Genomic DNA, 18199 nt, shown 5'->3' with positions numbered 1-18199 from the left:
GGACACATATTTGGCTTTCTGAGGTGTACTTTTAATTTTGTGAAGTAGCTTTTGAAAGGAGAAAAGGAATTAATTTGCAATTTGATTTTAAACAATTACTTCTAAATTTTATAAATGCAGATATTTAACTTTGCTACTTTATCCACATAATACTTGTTTTTTGAATGAAGCTAAACAATTTATATGATGTATGATATAGCCTTGGAGAGCTGTTATTTGTTTTATTGGGTAATTTGTATTCAGTATGGAGGAGGTGATCTAAGCTCTGCATTCAGTGATTGCACAGGAGGCCCAGGCACTTGGAAAATTCTACATTTTATTTCATCAGGGTGAATCTACCATGACCCGGAAGGCTCACCTATAGATAAGATGGTTTGGCCTCAATAACACTTTGAATCTTTACACTCTCTGGGGTTTTGCACACTCCTTTAGACACAGGTCTTTGTAATTAATGAGAGGCGCACGAGTGGATCCCTGAATGGCACTTTGGAGAATGGTGGGACAAGTTTTTAACAAGCTAACCCTTCTGGCTATAACATGAAAGGGAACCCTGTGTTTAAGGTAGGATGGGAATAAAAGGCAAAGGTAATTTGCACTGCTGAAGAAATAATTATTAGTTCCACATTGCTTTCCACATGGTAGGTGGAGGAGAGCAGAAAGAGAGTGTTCACATTTAGGAAATCATTGTTTATTTTCCTTGCTGGTAATGTATTAAGTTTGCGGGGACTGAAAATTTGAAAGATTTCCCCAGCTGATCCTACTAAGGTGCTTCAGAAAGAAATATCAACAGATTTTTCTCTTGCTCATATTGACTGTCTATTTTAGAATATCTTTGATGCTTTCATGCTGACAAATTATCTGTCTGTGACTTACCAAAGATACCCTCCCTACAAACAGGAATAAATGTGAAGAAGGGAGTGTGGTGGGAAGAGGGGAGTAGGAGGCCAAGAGACAAAATACTCCATTTTGCCTCACACACACTGTCTTGTCTTATACTATACCACAACTCTCTCTGTTTTCATATATTTGAAACCTAAAAGATGAAATTACTCTTCCAATGTCACATAATTAGTAATAGACAAATTGGGGCCAAACTGAATGATGCTCTTCTGCAGTTAAATTTTGGTTCATTTTCCATTACATCACACTGCCTGACTCCTATACCACCACCCACCCTTCTAATAGAAATCTGCTTTTTTTGCTATAACTGAGATGAAACATAACTTTGATATACATACAGAAACTACACAGTCATCAAATAGAAAGTGTGGGAAATAATATTTTACATATTTTATAGAGTACAAAGATTTAACATTCAAATGTATAATTATTTTTATCAGAAGTTTTGCTTATTGAATGAAGGATGTTCAAGAACCAGAAGGTCATGAATTCCTGCATAATCCAACTCATATCAGAGAAGCCATAGTTATGTTTTATTTTTAAAAATTAAATAAGGAGACTACTACTGAAAAAATTATTTATGCTTATTGATACTTTAATAGAGAAATATGGTTGCTTAATTAAATTCAAAATCTTAAACTTCACAAATTACCAGATAAATACAAATGAAAACAAAGTTACAAGACTCCTCTTTTCTTTTATCTCTCATTATCCCATAAATTTGCTGAGTGGAGTGAGCTCCTGCTTTGCCCATAGATGAAAAGGGAAGACCCCAAAACATTGGTAGGAGGGGAAAAATGCAAGAAGTAACCAAAATACTCTCTTATTTGGCTGGTTCTCTGGTGCTAGCAAATGACTGAATCTTCCTTCAAGCTCGACCTTTCTTCTGGCAGCCCTTTCCAATGCTTTAAAGACCTACACCCAGGCTAGGGTTCTCTCTCCTGCAAAACTAAGGCCTGCAGGTATACATCTTTCAGCATCTGAGGGCCTCCTTCACTTACCAGCCCAAGAAGACAGCCTCACCTCTGAGCTGGCTCTGATGAAGTGTGTACACCTGCCCAAAGGCTCTGGCCTAAAACCACCTTGTCTCATTCTTATCCTGTCTAGTTCCCACAACAAACTCAGAGAGCAGAGCCACATCTTCAATACCCAGTTGACTTCTCAAACTTAAGATTTCTCAGGAAGGAAGCAGACTCTAACCCATTAAGTCCGCCAACAGAACAGGACACAATTCTGGATTTCCCATTGATACGGTGAAAACTTATTTTATAAATTTCAAAGTAAGGATCAGGTAACCTAGCCCTACCTCACTTGGAAAATGTGTCTAATATACAGCAAACTAGCAGCTCCTTCCCAAATCAAAATCCTAATAATCTCCTCTCCATGTATCATTTTCACTATCTTTTTTTCTGTATGGTAAGAGATTTAGGAGTCATTTAACCATGTCTTGGCAACCTATTTTTTGCAACTTCTGCAGGGTGATCTGACTTATATCTCACTGGCATTTATTATTTTAAAGCACTGGCCTAAATTTTCTCTTTAATATAATGTTGTAAATATAATAGTCTTTACTTTTGAGAGTGTAGAGACATGTGCTTCTCAAAAACTACTAACATGAATTTAAATTAGCAAAAAATCTTTGAAAAACATGTTGGCAGTATGATTCATGTAATTTCTAATGACCAGATTTTTTGATTTCATAATTCCATTTCTGAGATACCATTCTAAGTATACAATCTTGAATGTAAAAAAAGAAAAATTGCATATACCAGCTATCTTTAAAAATATATCAGAAACAATCTACATGAAAACAGTAAGTGGTTAAATAAAGTAACGGAAGGCCAGGTAATGAAATATTACACAGATAGTAAAATATTTTTGAAGCCTATACAGTAATACAAAAAGGAAATGATAATTCGATGCTAAATGTAAAAGGTTGAAAAATTACACCTTTAGTAAAATAAGTCATGTTAAGTGTTTCTAAAAGAATCCTTCAGATATTTCTGCACGTATATTCAAAAGTTCAGAATGGTACCAAAGCATTAGCAGTTAACCATCAACAGGTGTTAGGGGATTAGGAAAGTTTTCCCTCTTTCCTATTACTATGCATTTTTAAAATTTTACCTACTGAGTATATATTTTGGTAAAAATGCCAAAACAATAGTTAGGAAAAAACATAAAAAGCATTAAAATTGGAAATAACAACCATGGTAGCATTCTTGAAATACCTAAAATATGTATTCCTTTCTTTTTTCTTTACATCAAATATGATCCTATAGCTTGTAGACTTTGCCTATAGAGAAGACTACATCTTCTCTTTTCTGGGCAGTTGGCCATGACCCTAATTCATGTCCCCTTACATCTCACCCATTATACTAGACTCAATAGGCCTCATGATTTGAGGTGTTTCTCTACCTCAGTTCAAATCCTTTCTTGTATGGTGACTTACAGGCTGATTAATTCCCATCACCGAGCATCAGATTAACTCATCTGTAATAATAAACTTCAACAACTTTATGAGGAGTATAGAAAAAGGGATAATATATATGAAGTACTTGGCACACAGTAACTTCACAAACAGCAGCTCTCATTATTATACTTTCAACTGCGTCCTTCTTTTGGACTTCTAATGCTGCTATGTTGGAATTGTTAAATACAGATTCTCCACGCAACCATTTAAGACCCTACACAATATGATCTCAAGCACCTTTTCCACTGCTTTTCACAAACTCTACCCTCAGCTGCCACCAAGTTGAAGCAGTTTCTGTTTCATGAACTCACCCCTCTGTTCCCCTCTGTTTCTCTCCGTGCGTGCCATCATTTCGTTTGTTCCCACAGCTACGTTTATTCCTCTGCTTTATCTTTCTGAAATTCCTCCTCTTAACTGAAAACTTTCTGGATCCCACAACCAAATCAGATTGCTATCTCCTCTAAAAATGACATAATACTAATATCCTTAATGACTTATAACCTTTGATTCAGCATCCTGGTTGGATAACTGATATTCAGGGTTTAGCTTAAACAGGAACCTCCTCAGAGAGACCATCTTTGACTGTGCAATCTAAAATAGGCCCTAGGCCACGATCATACTTCCTTCTATTTCCAGTTACTTAGCTCTTCCCCCTTCTTTTTTCAATCACTCTCCCAATAGGTTTTCTACTTTTCAGGAACAGAACTATTTTCCTTAACAGCTGCTAGCACTGTACATCTTTTAAACAATAAATGCCCAATAAATGTATAAAATTGTATTACAAACTGAAAATTTTATCACTACACTAGACAGGGTAAGGAGGATACTGATTTGAAAGTTGTTACTACAATCTTTCAGTTATCCCCTTTGCATCAACATACACACAGAGATCATTCACTCAGCCACATTCACTCACACACCCCATTCATACAGAATCACACACACACACACACCTTTGGGTTCTTGGTCCCTGCCATCATTTACATAATGTTCAGTGAGCAGGCATAGAGACACCAATTATAGGAAACCTTGGAAATGCTCTACCTGGGGATCCCAGTGGAAGCCATGATCTGTTGTATTTGGGATGTACAGAAATGACAATGGGAAGAGAGGGAGAAAAAATAGTGATGTGAAATGTTAAGGGTAAACCTTGGGGAACAATAACACATTCAGTGCAGTTCGCTTGATAGTGCAGTTTAGTAAAGTCTGACAAAAAATTCAAGCCAATGCAAAGTTAGAAAAAAATTGAAATTCAAAATATGAAAGAAAGCACTCATGCAGATCTACAAAGCTACAGCTTTCTTCAGCAACAATTTTGTTGTTCCTTTTAATTTTCTAGGAAACACAGTTTTGGGGTTTTAATATTTTCTTAGAACAGAAATAGTATAATAACTTGAATATTAAACTAACCATAAAGAGTTTTGTAATATCTTTTAAAAATTAAAACATAATTGGGAAAAAAGAAACTGTCTTCCATGGTTTTAGGATTCTACCCCCAAGTCTTTTCACAAATGCTTTTGAGTAAATGGAGATGTCCAGTCCTTCATGGTTCCTCACAGCAGCCCCTTGACATTCTCAAAAAACTTGAACACCTGTTATCTCTTTCTTCCATTTTTACCCTCTATTGCCCTTCAGACTTTCCCATAAACATTTAAATATGTTCAATTTTTCCTACTATAATCAAATTCTTCTCCTGACCCATTTATCTTTTCACGTCCAATTTCTCTCTCTTCTGCATTTACAACAAAATTCTTACAAAATAATTTATACTCACTGCCTTCATTGTTCTCACCTCACACTCACTTCCCAACTCTCTTTAACTTGCAAGACATTATTTAATATTTCTGCAATATTACCTCCATGGTAGGCTAAATAATATCCCCCCTCACTTGCCCATAAGATGCTCATGTCCTAATTCTAGAATTCTGTGAATATATCACCTTAAATAGCAAAAGAGACTTGGCCACTGTGAGTACAGAAACTATTTAAGATTTGGAGAATCACCTAGATTATCTGGGGGTAATGGCGGTGGCAGGGCGGGGGGGGAGGGGGGGAGGAAAATGCTGTATCAGAAGTGTTCTTACAAGATCAAGGCAGAGGGAGGAACTACTACAGGTCAGTAGCAGCAGACAGGATGATGTAAGCAATGCGAGATTTGGAGTGATTTGAGAAACTGTCATGAGCAAGAAATGGAGCCCCTCTCTAGATTCCAGAAGAGGCAAGGAAACACAGTCATCCCCTCCAAAACCTTCAGAAAGAATCAGGCCCACTGACACCTTCATTTTAACCCAGTGAAATTTATTTCAAAGCTATAATCTCTAAAATTAAAAAAGAATAAATTTGTGTTGCTCTAAGTCACCATGTTTAGTAATTTTTTGACAATAATAATAATAACATATAGCCCTATGCACTAAGTCAAATACTGGACAATTTTCAGTCTTCCTTCCATTTGACCTTTCAGTAGCAACCTCTTGTCTCCTTAGATACCACTTGTTTCTAGTAGATCTTTGGCTCAGGCTTCTCAGATACTACCTTTTTCAGATATTTCCCATAATGTTTAAATATACTTCAGAAAATTATCTTCTCTCCTTACGATTCTTTTGTCACTTAACAGCTTTATAGAGGTAAGCTGCCTCAGACGGTAAAGAATCTGCCTGCAGTGTGGGAATCCTGAGTTTGGTCCCTGGGTTGGGAAGATCCCCTGGAAAAGGGAATGGCAATCCACTCCAGTATTCTTTCCTGGAAAATTCCATGGACAGAGGCATCTGGTGGGCTACAGTCCATGGGGTCACAAAGAGTGGCACATGACTAAGCAACAAATATTTTCACTTTTTGACTTTCATAGAGGTATAAATAAAATACAATAAATCACACGTACTAAAAGTGTAAAATTAGTTCAATTTTGACATGCAAACATACCTATGAAACCACCACCATAATCAAGACAGTGAACATACATAATATATACCCCAAAGTTTCCTTTTACCTCTTTGTTTACAAAGATTTATGCTGTATTTATCTTGCCACCTGATGTATTTCAGGCATACATCAGAGAGAAGCACATGGGGGCACTCAAAATATATTTGAAAAATTTATGAGCAAAAATATTCATCAAAGCATTGCATACAGAAGGAACTACCAGAAACAATGCAAGTGCTCTTGTGATTACAAATTTTATAAAATAATGCAAAACTATGTACCAATGAAAATTATGCTCTATGAGAACAATGAATTATATTTAAATGTATTTAAGTAGAAAAGCAACAATCAAAAGGATTTATAAAATATTATTCTGACTATATATAGTTGCATACATTTAGCTAAGAAGGATAGTAGGCATTGACACAAAAACTTCAGCAGTGGAGAAATGACTGGTGATTTTAATTTTCTTCTTTGGGCTTCTCTGAAAAAATCAAAGACCATGTGTCATAGTATATTGAATGAGACTTTTCTTTTGTCTTAGAATTCTGGCCAAAGCCCCATACAGAGGAAAACAAGTAGTATTTCTAATATTCCAAAAAGAACAGCCAAAAAGCTGTCAGATACCCTACTCTGGAGTTTTTAAGAGGTAGTCAAATTGGTCTTTCCCCATCATTCCCATCATTCTAATTAGCCTACAAAACAAAAATCATAATTTTGTTGAAAAGGAAAGCTGGCAGAAAGAGTGGCATTCTGGAATATTTTCCACTCAATTTCATATATGGGGAAAAGGCAGGAGATGGCATTCCTTTAAGTGATTTTTCTGCTCCAAAAAGAAATGCTCTTAGAAATTAATAATGACAATAAGAAGGAAAACTTGCATTATTACCCTGACTTTATGCTTACTGAGCTGCATTTGTTCACACGCCCACCCACACATGAGTGGAATACAGTAAGAAAAGTCTTAAGAGCTTCAACTTATATCCTCCAAAGTTTGGGATCTGTTCCAGAGTCTTCTCAAGGCAAGAGTGACTACAGAGAGTACAGCAGGCATCAGCTCTCTCCCTCTGGATGTAGTAGAAAAACTGTACTTGCTTCCTACAGGGCAAGTATATACTAAAGAAAGTAACCAGATCAAGCCATCCTGATGGGCTGCTGAGTAGGAGGGCTCCTTGTCATGGGAGGGGGACACCAGCACTAAGAAGCAGTAAGATGAACTTATGTGAGCAGGAGTTGAGATGTCAGCTAGAGAACCACACGGTACAGCAGTGGATGGGAACTGAGAACCCATCTGTGTTCCATGCAAAGAACAGCATTTGAGCATGTGACACACTCAGAAGCACTAAAGTCTAAAAGGCCCCCTGCCTTGAGTCTGGAAAACTCAGAAGAAACAAAGGGAAATGAATGGGTAGAGACAGTGGAGGGAGATAGGAAACTGAATTGAGTAAAAGACTATTCTTGTGGCAGGGATGACGAGTCAGACTTGCGTCTTAAGAATGAGAAAAAACATGAGCTGTGTGTGAAACTGAACATTTTTTACATTTGACTGGGCTGAACATATTTAGAGAGGTGACCCTAATGCTTATTTACCAAGCTAAGACTGTTCCTTTATAGATAAGAGAAGTCTATGATGTCTGTTCAAGGTGTAAGTCATTAGTGCAAAAAGGGAATTTAACAGCATGATCATAGGGATTTACTGGAGAATACTAAATTTACTTCTTGTTTGAATCACCACTGAGTTTAGCCCATTCTCTTATCTGATCATACCTATGTTATACCTGTGTTATTTTTAATCACTTAAAAGTGAGCATAAATTCTCAGTAACCTAACTAAAAGCACTATGAGAGATAATGATGCAGAATTATAATATAGGTAAAAGTATGATATCAATATACTTGAACAGAACATTGATACTTGTTACCATCTCTCACCAAATGTGGTTTATTGTTCTTATTTAGTTCTTGCAACAAGTTTTATGATTTTTAACCTGTCTTACTAAACCTAGACAGCGTATTAAAAAGCAGAGACCTCACTTTGCCGATAAAGGTCTGTATGGTCAAAGCTATGGTGTTTCCAGTAGTCATATACAGATGTGAGATTTGGACCATAAAGAAGACTGAGTGTCAAAGAACTGATACTTTCAAACTGTGGTGCTAGAGAAGACTCTTGAGAGTCCCTTGGACTGCAAGATCAAACCAGTCAATTCTAAAGGAAATCAGCACTGAATATTTACTGGAAGGACTGATGCTGAAGTGGAAGCTCCAACATTTTGGCCACCTGAAGTGAAGAGCTGTCTCACTGGAAAATATCCTGAGGCTGGGAAAGACTAAAAAGGCAAAAGGAAAAGGGAGCAGCTGAGGATAACCGACTCAATGGACATGAATTTGAGTAAACTCTGGGAGATAGTGGAGGACAGAGGAGCCTGGCGTGCTGCAGTCCATGAGACTGCAAACAGTTGGACACAACTTAGAGACTGAACAACAAAAACAAGAAGACTGAAATATTTCATGTGTTTGTAAGTCATTTTGTCTAAAGATAATTGATAAATGAATACATTATTTGAAAAGGTAATACATTGGATTTAATATAAATTTTAAAATGTATTGCCTATAAAATGTACTGGCCATAGTAGTGGGAGATGGAGACAAGATTGTTAAAATTTCCTCCTTCTGTACAAATGCCAAGTTCTTTGAGCCCCACTCTCTGTTAGCATCATACCTCAGGCTCTTACCCAACGAGATTTCTCAAATTCTGTAATTATACTAGCAGTGGATGAGCTGAAGAATGGATTGGGCTAATTGAGAAAGGTACTCCTCTACTCTCTATCAGTCCTAAATCCCACAAGTTTTCCCAAATAAAAATACGCAAACTAAATGAAATAAATATGCAGTCGAAGTAAAATTGCGCTTGTTGCCAAACTTCAGCAGAAGAAAATTACTCATAAGCCACATCCACATTCTGGAGTCATCATTGTTAACTTGTTTCCACTTGCTCACCTTTAACAGACTCTATTTACCGAGCCTCTTATTTTCCCATGAGACTGTCATGAAAGTAGAAGGGAGACAGATAGACAGACAGATAGACAGAAGGTAGATAGATAGATATAGGTAGATGGGTAGGTATATAAGTTGGCAAGTCGACATATTGATTGATTCTTTTCCTCCAGAGAGCAAGGAACTGGACTGATTTTTGGAGAGAGAACCACAGGTTTGGAAAGAGTCTGCTGCTGCTAAGTCACTTCTAAAATGATCTAATTTCAGAGAGAGTTGGGAAACTAATAAAGGAAATGTTAGATTATAGAAATAATGGAAATATGTGCCCTGTTTCTTTTTATCCTAGGAATGCCTGAAAGGTTGAAATTCCACAAATAGGGAAAGTTCGTGTTTGCTTGAACACTGAATTATGATTCGTTGAGACCTTGGAGATAGTAGAAAATTTCTAAAGGTCATGGTGTGTAAGAATCACCAGAGTGATGGCTTTGGAACAGACTGCATGGATAGGTCAGTGGACACCTGAGAGTGACCATGGGGTAGATAGACTGGGGGCTTTTCTCACATTTTCTAGGCAGCAGACTTCCAAGAATATATATTACCCAAGAGAGGGAAATGAGCACCTCAAAGTGCAACTGAGTTAAGAGAATAAGATCTCAAGATAAACTGTGTTTGATTTCTATAATTAAAATGAGTGACAGTCATGCACACTTTAAGTACGAAGTTTCACAATGCCCTTTTCTAGAATTACATAAATTCAGAAGAAATCAAATATTTTAGCACAAAACTTTTTCTGCTTTGAAGATTATTTTCTTAGGATGGAATCTAGAATTGGAAATAATAGGCAAACTTGTATAAATAACAAAGTATCTAAATGTATATTGCTAGGCTATTTTCTAAAATATAATAGGAAATACAATCTCTGTAAATTTGAATGTTAATGATCTTTTGGAAATTGATCTCATTTTTTAAAAGAGTATCTTATTACAACTTTCATCTATTTGTTTTACTGAAATCAAAGGGTTTCTTTTTCTCAGTATCCATTTGTATTTACATTTTTGTGATAAAACTGCTTACATTATTTGCTGTCAGGTTTTAGTGTTATTTTTTTACCTGTTTCTGATAAACTTAAATATATATATAATATTCTGTTAAATGTGGTTAACTCACTTCTATCAAAAGATATTCAGCGAGTTTTTAGCAATAGTTGAAAGAAAAAAAAAGTGAAAGTGCTAGTCACTCAGTCATGTCCAACTCTTTGTGATCCCATGAACTGTAGCCCACCAGGCTTCTCTGTCCATGAAATTCTCCAGGCAAGAATATTGGAATGGGTAGCTATTCCCTTCTCCAGGGGATCTTACTGACCCAGGGATCAAATCTGGGTCTCCTGCACTGCAGGCAGACTCTTTACCATCTGAGCCACCAGGAAAGCCCAATAGCAATAGTTACATAAGTTCAGTTAATAAAGAAGCTTCATCCATTCATCTACTTTTTAAGCAAGTCATTGGCTAACCCTAATCCTGAAACAAACAAGGGCCCAATCTCAAGATGCTTTATAAGAGAGAGTACAGAAAATACTTTGATAATTATAATAAAAGCAATCAAGGTTACATGTAATAGTTTGTAGTAATCTGTTTATACTGCCATAACAAAATACTATAGACTGGGCGGTTTAAACAGGAGAAATTTCTTATAGTTCTGGAGACTAGAAGTCCAAGATCAAACTATCAGCAGGCTTAGTGTCTGGTGCAACCTCTTCCCTTGGGTTGCAGATGGCCACTTTCTCCCTACACATTCATACAGCCTTTCCTATGTGACTTTGCAGAAACAGAAAGAGAGCACTCTGATGTCTCTTCTTATAAAAACACTAATTATGTTAGATCAGGGCCTCACTCTAATGATCCTCATTTAACTTCTACTACTTCCTTAATCCAAATACAGCCACACTGAGGGAATGGGGGCTAAGATGTCAACATATGAATTTTGAGGTGACACAAACATTCAGTCCATAACGTAGTTTCTTAGAGACACTAGGGATGGTAAGAAAAACAGGAAAGATGCTCATTTATTCATACACTGATTGAATCTTAAATTTTGAGTAGGACAGTGTAATGTAGAGAAGAAAAGTCATCCGTAGTTGCAATGGGATACAGTTCCTTAGGTGATGTCTTGTTTTTGCTTCCTCGCTTCTCAGTGGCAGATTTTTCAAAACCTACTTTCTAAGTGGTGTCTTCATAGTCTGGAAATATGGATGTATTTCCCATTCTGTTCTCATCACCCCCTCATTAAAATCCTCAGAGAAACAGTATAGAAGACTAGGGGAATCCAGCCAGTGTTCTGAGTTTCAAAGTTGGTGGTTATCTGTAGTGGCACCAAGAAAACCTTCCACTCTCATTCCATTAGACGGTTGTCTCACCATAATGGCCCCGACACAGCAGTTAGGTTCCGAAGTCAACACATAAGCTAAATGTGCCTATGATGGGACCACAAAATCATAACATCAGCCACGTGGTTTATGTCTCTATCAACCAGCAATCTTTGTCCTGTACTTGGATGACACTCTCTGAAAAACCACAAAGTATCTATATTTAGCTAGCCTAATAAGAGCTTTTCCATTGTTAGCTGTTAAAATATGCATATAAATCATAAACATAATCTCTACGACTCTGGTTTGTAGTAGTTTCTTACAGTATACTAGGGTACACTATTATTTGGTCACTACCATTTGACAAAGAGAGAACCACAGCATCTGAATATTAATGAAATGAAGAATAAGAGACAAAAATATAAGAATCACATTTGAGTGCTAAGTACCAGGCAGTGTTTTCAATGCCTTACTAGGATGCATCTCAGGCAATCTTCAAAACTACCTCATAAGGTCAGTACATTATCATATCCATTTTTCATCGAAGGCACAAAGAAATGAACTAACCCTCCTGGGCTCAAACAAAGAGTTGGCCTCAAGTCTCACTCTAGAGCTTCTGGTCTTACATGCTACAAAGATCTGCTTATCAGTAAGGGAGAAAAACAATTTGATTAAAGCAAAAATTGTACCTGTGATAAAATAATTATTTCCTTTTTGACTTCTAGAGTTTGATCTTCTAGTTTCTCCAAGTGCATCATAAAAAATTTCTTATAATTACTAGTAGACCAAAGGAAAAAATAATGCCATGCTACATGTCTAAGGCCTGTTTAAGAATATAAAGAAAGAATGAAAGTCTAGCAGCAAAGGAGAAAGAAAATGATTTTTACATATTTTTACGTATTATTAAGAATCATCCTTGCATTTCCCTTGTGTGAGGAAAGTCCTAAAGACCTGCCATGTCAACCATGTTAAGTGTGGGTTCAAGAGATTAAGGGCACTGATGGGCATCCAGTTCACTGTTATTTCCTTCTCCTTGCAACCTCACATAGCTATACATCTGTTTTGTTGATTCAGAAGAGCACTTGAGATGCTTTACAGTTGATTTTGACAAGTGCTACAATTTGATAGAGGGAGATAATTCTTGCTGAGATGATTTTCAAAGTACAGAAATTATACTTTTGAGTAGATAGTACCTTTCTTTATGATCAGAACTTCATTTAATATACAGCATACTTAAGCTTGGTAATCAAATTTCCCTTTTTCTGGAAAAAAAATGATGGCTGTCTTTGATCTCATATATTAAAGCACTACACATTAAATCTTATCCTTGATTCTGATTGTTTTCTTTGTTGCAGATAAAGCATGTCTGCCAAATTTAAAGATAGCAGATTTACAAAATGCTATATGAATATGAAGTGGTATTATTAATTAAATGAGTCTCCTGATCATGTAACTGAGCTGATGATTGATGAGTTCCTGGGATGTACTTTTTCTGTATGCCTCTAAATCCACTAAACTGAGAATTAATCAGTGGTGCCTTAAAAACCACAGACTTATTATTGATAGAATAATCACTTTTAAGAAGTAAAATATATGGATATAATTTTAACTTATGTTTTAAAGTATTCTGATATCACATGGACTTTCCCATTACTGTAATTATAAAATAATTTGTTTAATATTTGATGTTTCTGAGAATTACTGACAAAGAATTATGGTTGGCTTGCTTTGCTTCAAATACTGCTATGTGAAAAACTGACAAAATTTTAAATATCACTGAGGTTTAAGGTATATATAATGTCAATTCAAGATTCTAACTTAGTTTAAAGGAAACTAAATGGTTCAATGCTTTGGGATCTCAGCTCTCTTTGCAAGGTTAATCTCAACATAATATTCTCCATAATTAAAGCCTTTATTATTGATGCGATGGAAACTAAAACCTTAGCCATATCCCTACATTAGAAAATCATTTCTAGAAATTCAATTTACCTTTGTATAATTTTGTACATCATATACAAAAGTAAATGGAAATACATAATTCATATCGGATGGGTTGCAGAGTTACACTGAACATTATGGGTGTCAGTACTTATCCTGCTACATAGGTCTGCTGTTTGCAATGTGGTTTCATGTAAAAATTCATGTAAAATACATATTAAAATAATTAATGTAAAACTTTAAGACAGTGCTTGCTACACAGGAAATTTTCAACAACTGACAACTGGGTTTAATGTTCTTTTCATCATCAATGTCACTCTCCTAGTTACTATACTATGCTCTGTTTATTGTAACAAAAATATCTAAATGTTTCATTCTTCATTTTCTAATCACTTCAGTTCTCTTACACAACAGCACTATTTATAAAACATTGCTTTCATCTTGTTACTTCCCTATTTTTTTTTTTTTTTAAGTTTATCTTTACTGCATCATGCAGGACCTTTCATTGTGGTACAGATTCCATAGTTGTGGCATGAGGCATGTGGGATGTTAGTTCCCCCACGAGGGACTGAACCTGTGTCCCCTGCATTATAAGGCAGATTCTTAACCCCTGGGCCACCAGGGAAGCCCCTGCTACTTCCCTATTAAAAGTGGTTGTTGTTGCTGTTTAGTTGCTAAGTCATGACTGACTCCTGTGACCTCATGGGCTCTAGACTGCTGGGCTCCTTGATTCATGGGATTTTCCAGACAAGCATACTGGAGTAGGTTGCCATTTCCTCCTCCAGGGGATCTTCTCAACCCAGAGATCTAACCCAAATCTCCCACACTGGCAGGCAGATCCTTTACTGCTGAGCCACCCAGGAAAGCCCATTAAAAGTAGACTAAAGCTCTTAAATAAAATTCCAGAACTCAAAACTTTCTATTACTTGGCTCCAAAATTTTATAGCCAAACTTCTGTCATTTCCCTCTGTAACCTGTTCTCTATCCTAACTGGATCAACTTTTGAGTATCAATTTCATCTCACATTTTCACACTGTGTGCCCTTCCACTTGTATAGAAATAATAGATTAATCATGTGATAGAAATACGTTTACATGATAGAAGTTTATCCTGTTCTTGGTCTCCTCCTGAACATACATACTATTGTCTTAAATGCTGGACAAATGGAGATAAGAACTATTATAATTAATTTAATTTGTCACTGTGACTTAACTTACAACCCTATTTGAGTTTTACCCATGTTATAGGCCCATGAGAAATCTGTATGCAGGTCAAGAAGCAGCAATTAGAACTGGACATGGAACAACAGACTGGTTCCAAATTGGGAAAGGAATACATCAAGGCTGTATATTGTCACCCTGCTTATTTAACTTATATGCAGAGTACATCATGAGAAACACTGGGCTGGAATGAAGCACAAGCTGAAATCAAGATTGCTGGGAAAAATATCAATAACCTCAGATATGCAGATGATACCACCTTTATGGCAGAAAGCGCAGAAGAACTAAAGAGCCTCTTGATAAAAGTGAAAGAGGAGAGTGAAAAACTTGGCTTAAAACTCAAAATTCAGAAAACTAAGATCGTGGCATCTGGTCCCGTCACTTCATGGCAAATACATGGGGAAAGAATGGAAACAGTGAGAGACTTTATTTGGGGGGTGGTGCGGGGTGGGCTCCAAAATCACTGCAGATGGTGAGTGCAGACACAAAATTAAAAGGCGCTTGCTCCTTGGAAGGAAAGCTATGACCAACCTAGACAGCATATTAAAAAACAGAGATATTACTATGCCAACAAAGGTCTATCTAATCAAAGCTATGTTTTCTCCAGTAGTCAGATGTACAGATGAGAGAGTTGGACCATAAAGAAAGCTGAGAGCCTAAGAATTGATGCTTTTGAACTGTGGTGTTAGAGAAGACTCTTGAGAGTCCCTTGGACTGCAAGAAGATCAAACCAGTCCATCCTAAAGGAAATCAGTCCTGAATATTCATTGAAAGGATTGATTCTGAAGCTGAAACTCCAGTTCTTTGGCCACCGGATGCAAAGAATGGATTCATTGGAAAAGACCCTGATGCTGGGCAAGGTTGAAGGCAGGAGGAAAAGGGGACATCAGAGAATGAGATGGTTGGATGTCATCACTAACTAGATGGACATGAGTTTGAGCAAGCTCCAGGAGTTGGTGATGGACAGGGAGGCCTGGTGTGCTGCAGTCCATGTGGTCACAAAGATTTGCAGACTACTAAGCAATTGAATTGAGCTGAACTGAATATGTTATAGGCATGTAAATGCCTATCAAGGCATGTATTTCTGGAAAACTTAACCATGTTTCCCTATTTTTGTTAAAAGCAGCTATGTAACTTCATTGCTTCCCAGGTGGCACAACGGTAAAGAATCCACCTGATACGCAGGAGATGTATGAGACACAGGTTTGATCCCTGGGTTGAGAAGAATCCTTAGAGGAAGGCATGGCAACCCACTCCAGTATTCTTGCCTGGGAAATCCCATGGAGCATAGGAGCCATGCTACAATCCATGGGTTCACAAAGAGTCAGACACAACTGAGCAAGTGAGCACACAAACACACATTTAAATTCATATTATTTTCTCACTAATGACTGACAACAGTTCACTACTTAAAGCCATCATTATTTGTTCAATTTTAAGAAAGATATAGAGGCTATGGAAAGGTGGCTAAATATTTGCTAATATCTACAGTTTCTAAAGGTAATACCTGGATCAGTCTTTGTTTTAGCTTATTTTATTGTGATTTGCCCTTTATATTAAATAAGTGAGAGACGTAGCGGGGGAACGTGGCTGATCCTATACCTCTCCAGTAGAGAAATGCATTGAAGAGGATACGTTATCCAAGCCAAAGAGAAGACAAGAAAATGATATTGGGTAGAATTAGATAGTGAAAATGAGTGTTAGTTACTCATTCATATCTGACTCTTTGTGACCCCATGGGCTATAGCCCACCAAGCTCCTCTGTTCATGGGATTCTCCAGGCATGAATACTAGAGTGGGTTCATTCCCTTCTCCAGAGGATCTTCCTGATCCAGGGATTAAACCTGGGTCTCCGCATTGCAGGAGGACTCTTTACCTGTCTGAGCCACCAAAGAAGCCCTCTCACTAAAACCTTTCTTTTTTTTTTTTTTTTTTAATGATTTCTTCAAGTATAACTATGGTTCTTCAGTTGCTCAGTCATGAACAACTCTTTGCAACCCTGTGCACTGCAGCACACCAGGCTTCCTTGTCCTTCACTGTCTCCCAGGGTTTGCTCAAACTCATGTCCATCGAGTTGGTGATGCCTTCCAACCGTCTTGTCCTCTGTTGTCCCCTTTTTCCCCTGCCTTCAATCTTTCCCAGCATCAGTATCTTTTCTAATGAGTCAGTTCTTTGCATCAGGCCAAAGTATTGGAGATTCAGCTTCAACATCAGTCCTTCCAATGAATATTCATGGTTGATTTCCTTTAGGATTGACTGGTTTGATCTCCTTGCTGTCCAAGGGACTCTCAAGACTCTTCTCCAGCACCAGAGTTTGACAGCATCAATTCTTTGGTGCTCAGCTTTCTTTACAGTCCAACTCTCTCATCTGTACATACCTACTGGAAAAACCATAGCTTTGACTATATGGACCTTTGTTGAGAAGGTGATGCCTCTGCTTTTTAACACACGAAGTTTGTCATAGCTTTCCTTCCAAGGAGCAAGCATCTTTTACTTTTATGGCTGCAGTCACTGTCCACAGTGATTTTGGAGCCCAAGGAAATATAGTCTGTCACTGTTTCCATTTTTTCCTTATTCACCATGAAGTGATGGGACTGGATGTCTTGATATTAAATTTTTGAATGTTGAATTTTAACACAGCTTTTTCACTTTCCTCTTTCACCTTCATATAGAGGCTGTTTAGTTCCTCTTCACTTTCCCATTAGGTATAACTAATGTACTGTTAAGTTCATCTGAAGTGTTCAGTTCAATTAAGGTTAGTAACTTTAGTCATCAACCATAAGCACAATCTAGCTTAAGAACACTTCCATTGTCCAAAACATTCCTTCCCATGACCAACTGCAATCAATTCCCCCATTCCACCACTATTCCCAGTAAACCATTAACTTGTATTCTGTGTCTATACATCACCTTTTCTAAGAAATTTCATAAAAATGTAATCATACGAATATGGAGTCATCTAATTTTGGCTTTTTTCACTTAGCATAATATTACCGAGGATATAATGTTGCTGCTTTCCATCAGTAGGTGTTTCTTTTTTAACTTGTGTGTCATTATTAACTTATGTGCCATTGTATGAATGTATCACATTTTGCTTAGCTAGTCACCAGTTGACGGCCATTTAGATTTTTTCCAGTTTATGTTTAATAAAAATAAAGCTGCTATGAATATACAAATACAAATCTGTGTGTGAACATATGGTTTCATTTCTCGTGGATAAACACATAGGAGTAGAATTGTTAGCTCTTATAATAAGAGCATGCTTAACTTTGTATGACAGTATCAAGCTCTTTCCAAAGTTAGGTCTCCTTTTACTTTCTTGACAATAATATTTGAGGATCCACTTTCTCTCTATCTTCAACAACAATAATGCCTGTCTCCTGGAGCAGCTAGTGGG

Source organism: Bubalus kerabau, chromosome 8 (assembly GCF_029407905.1).
Source record: "Bubalus kerabau isolate K-KA32 ecotype Philippines breed swamp buffalo chromosome 8, PCC_UOA_SB_1v2, whole genome shotgun sequence".
Lineage (NCBI taxonomy): Eukaryota > Metazoa > Chordata > Mammalia > Artiodactyla > Bovidae > Bubalus > Bubalus kerabau.
This window is presented reverse-complemented; position numbering follows the sequence as displayed.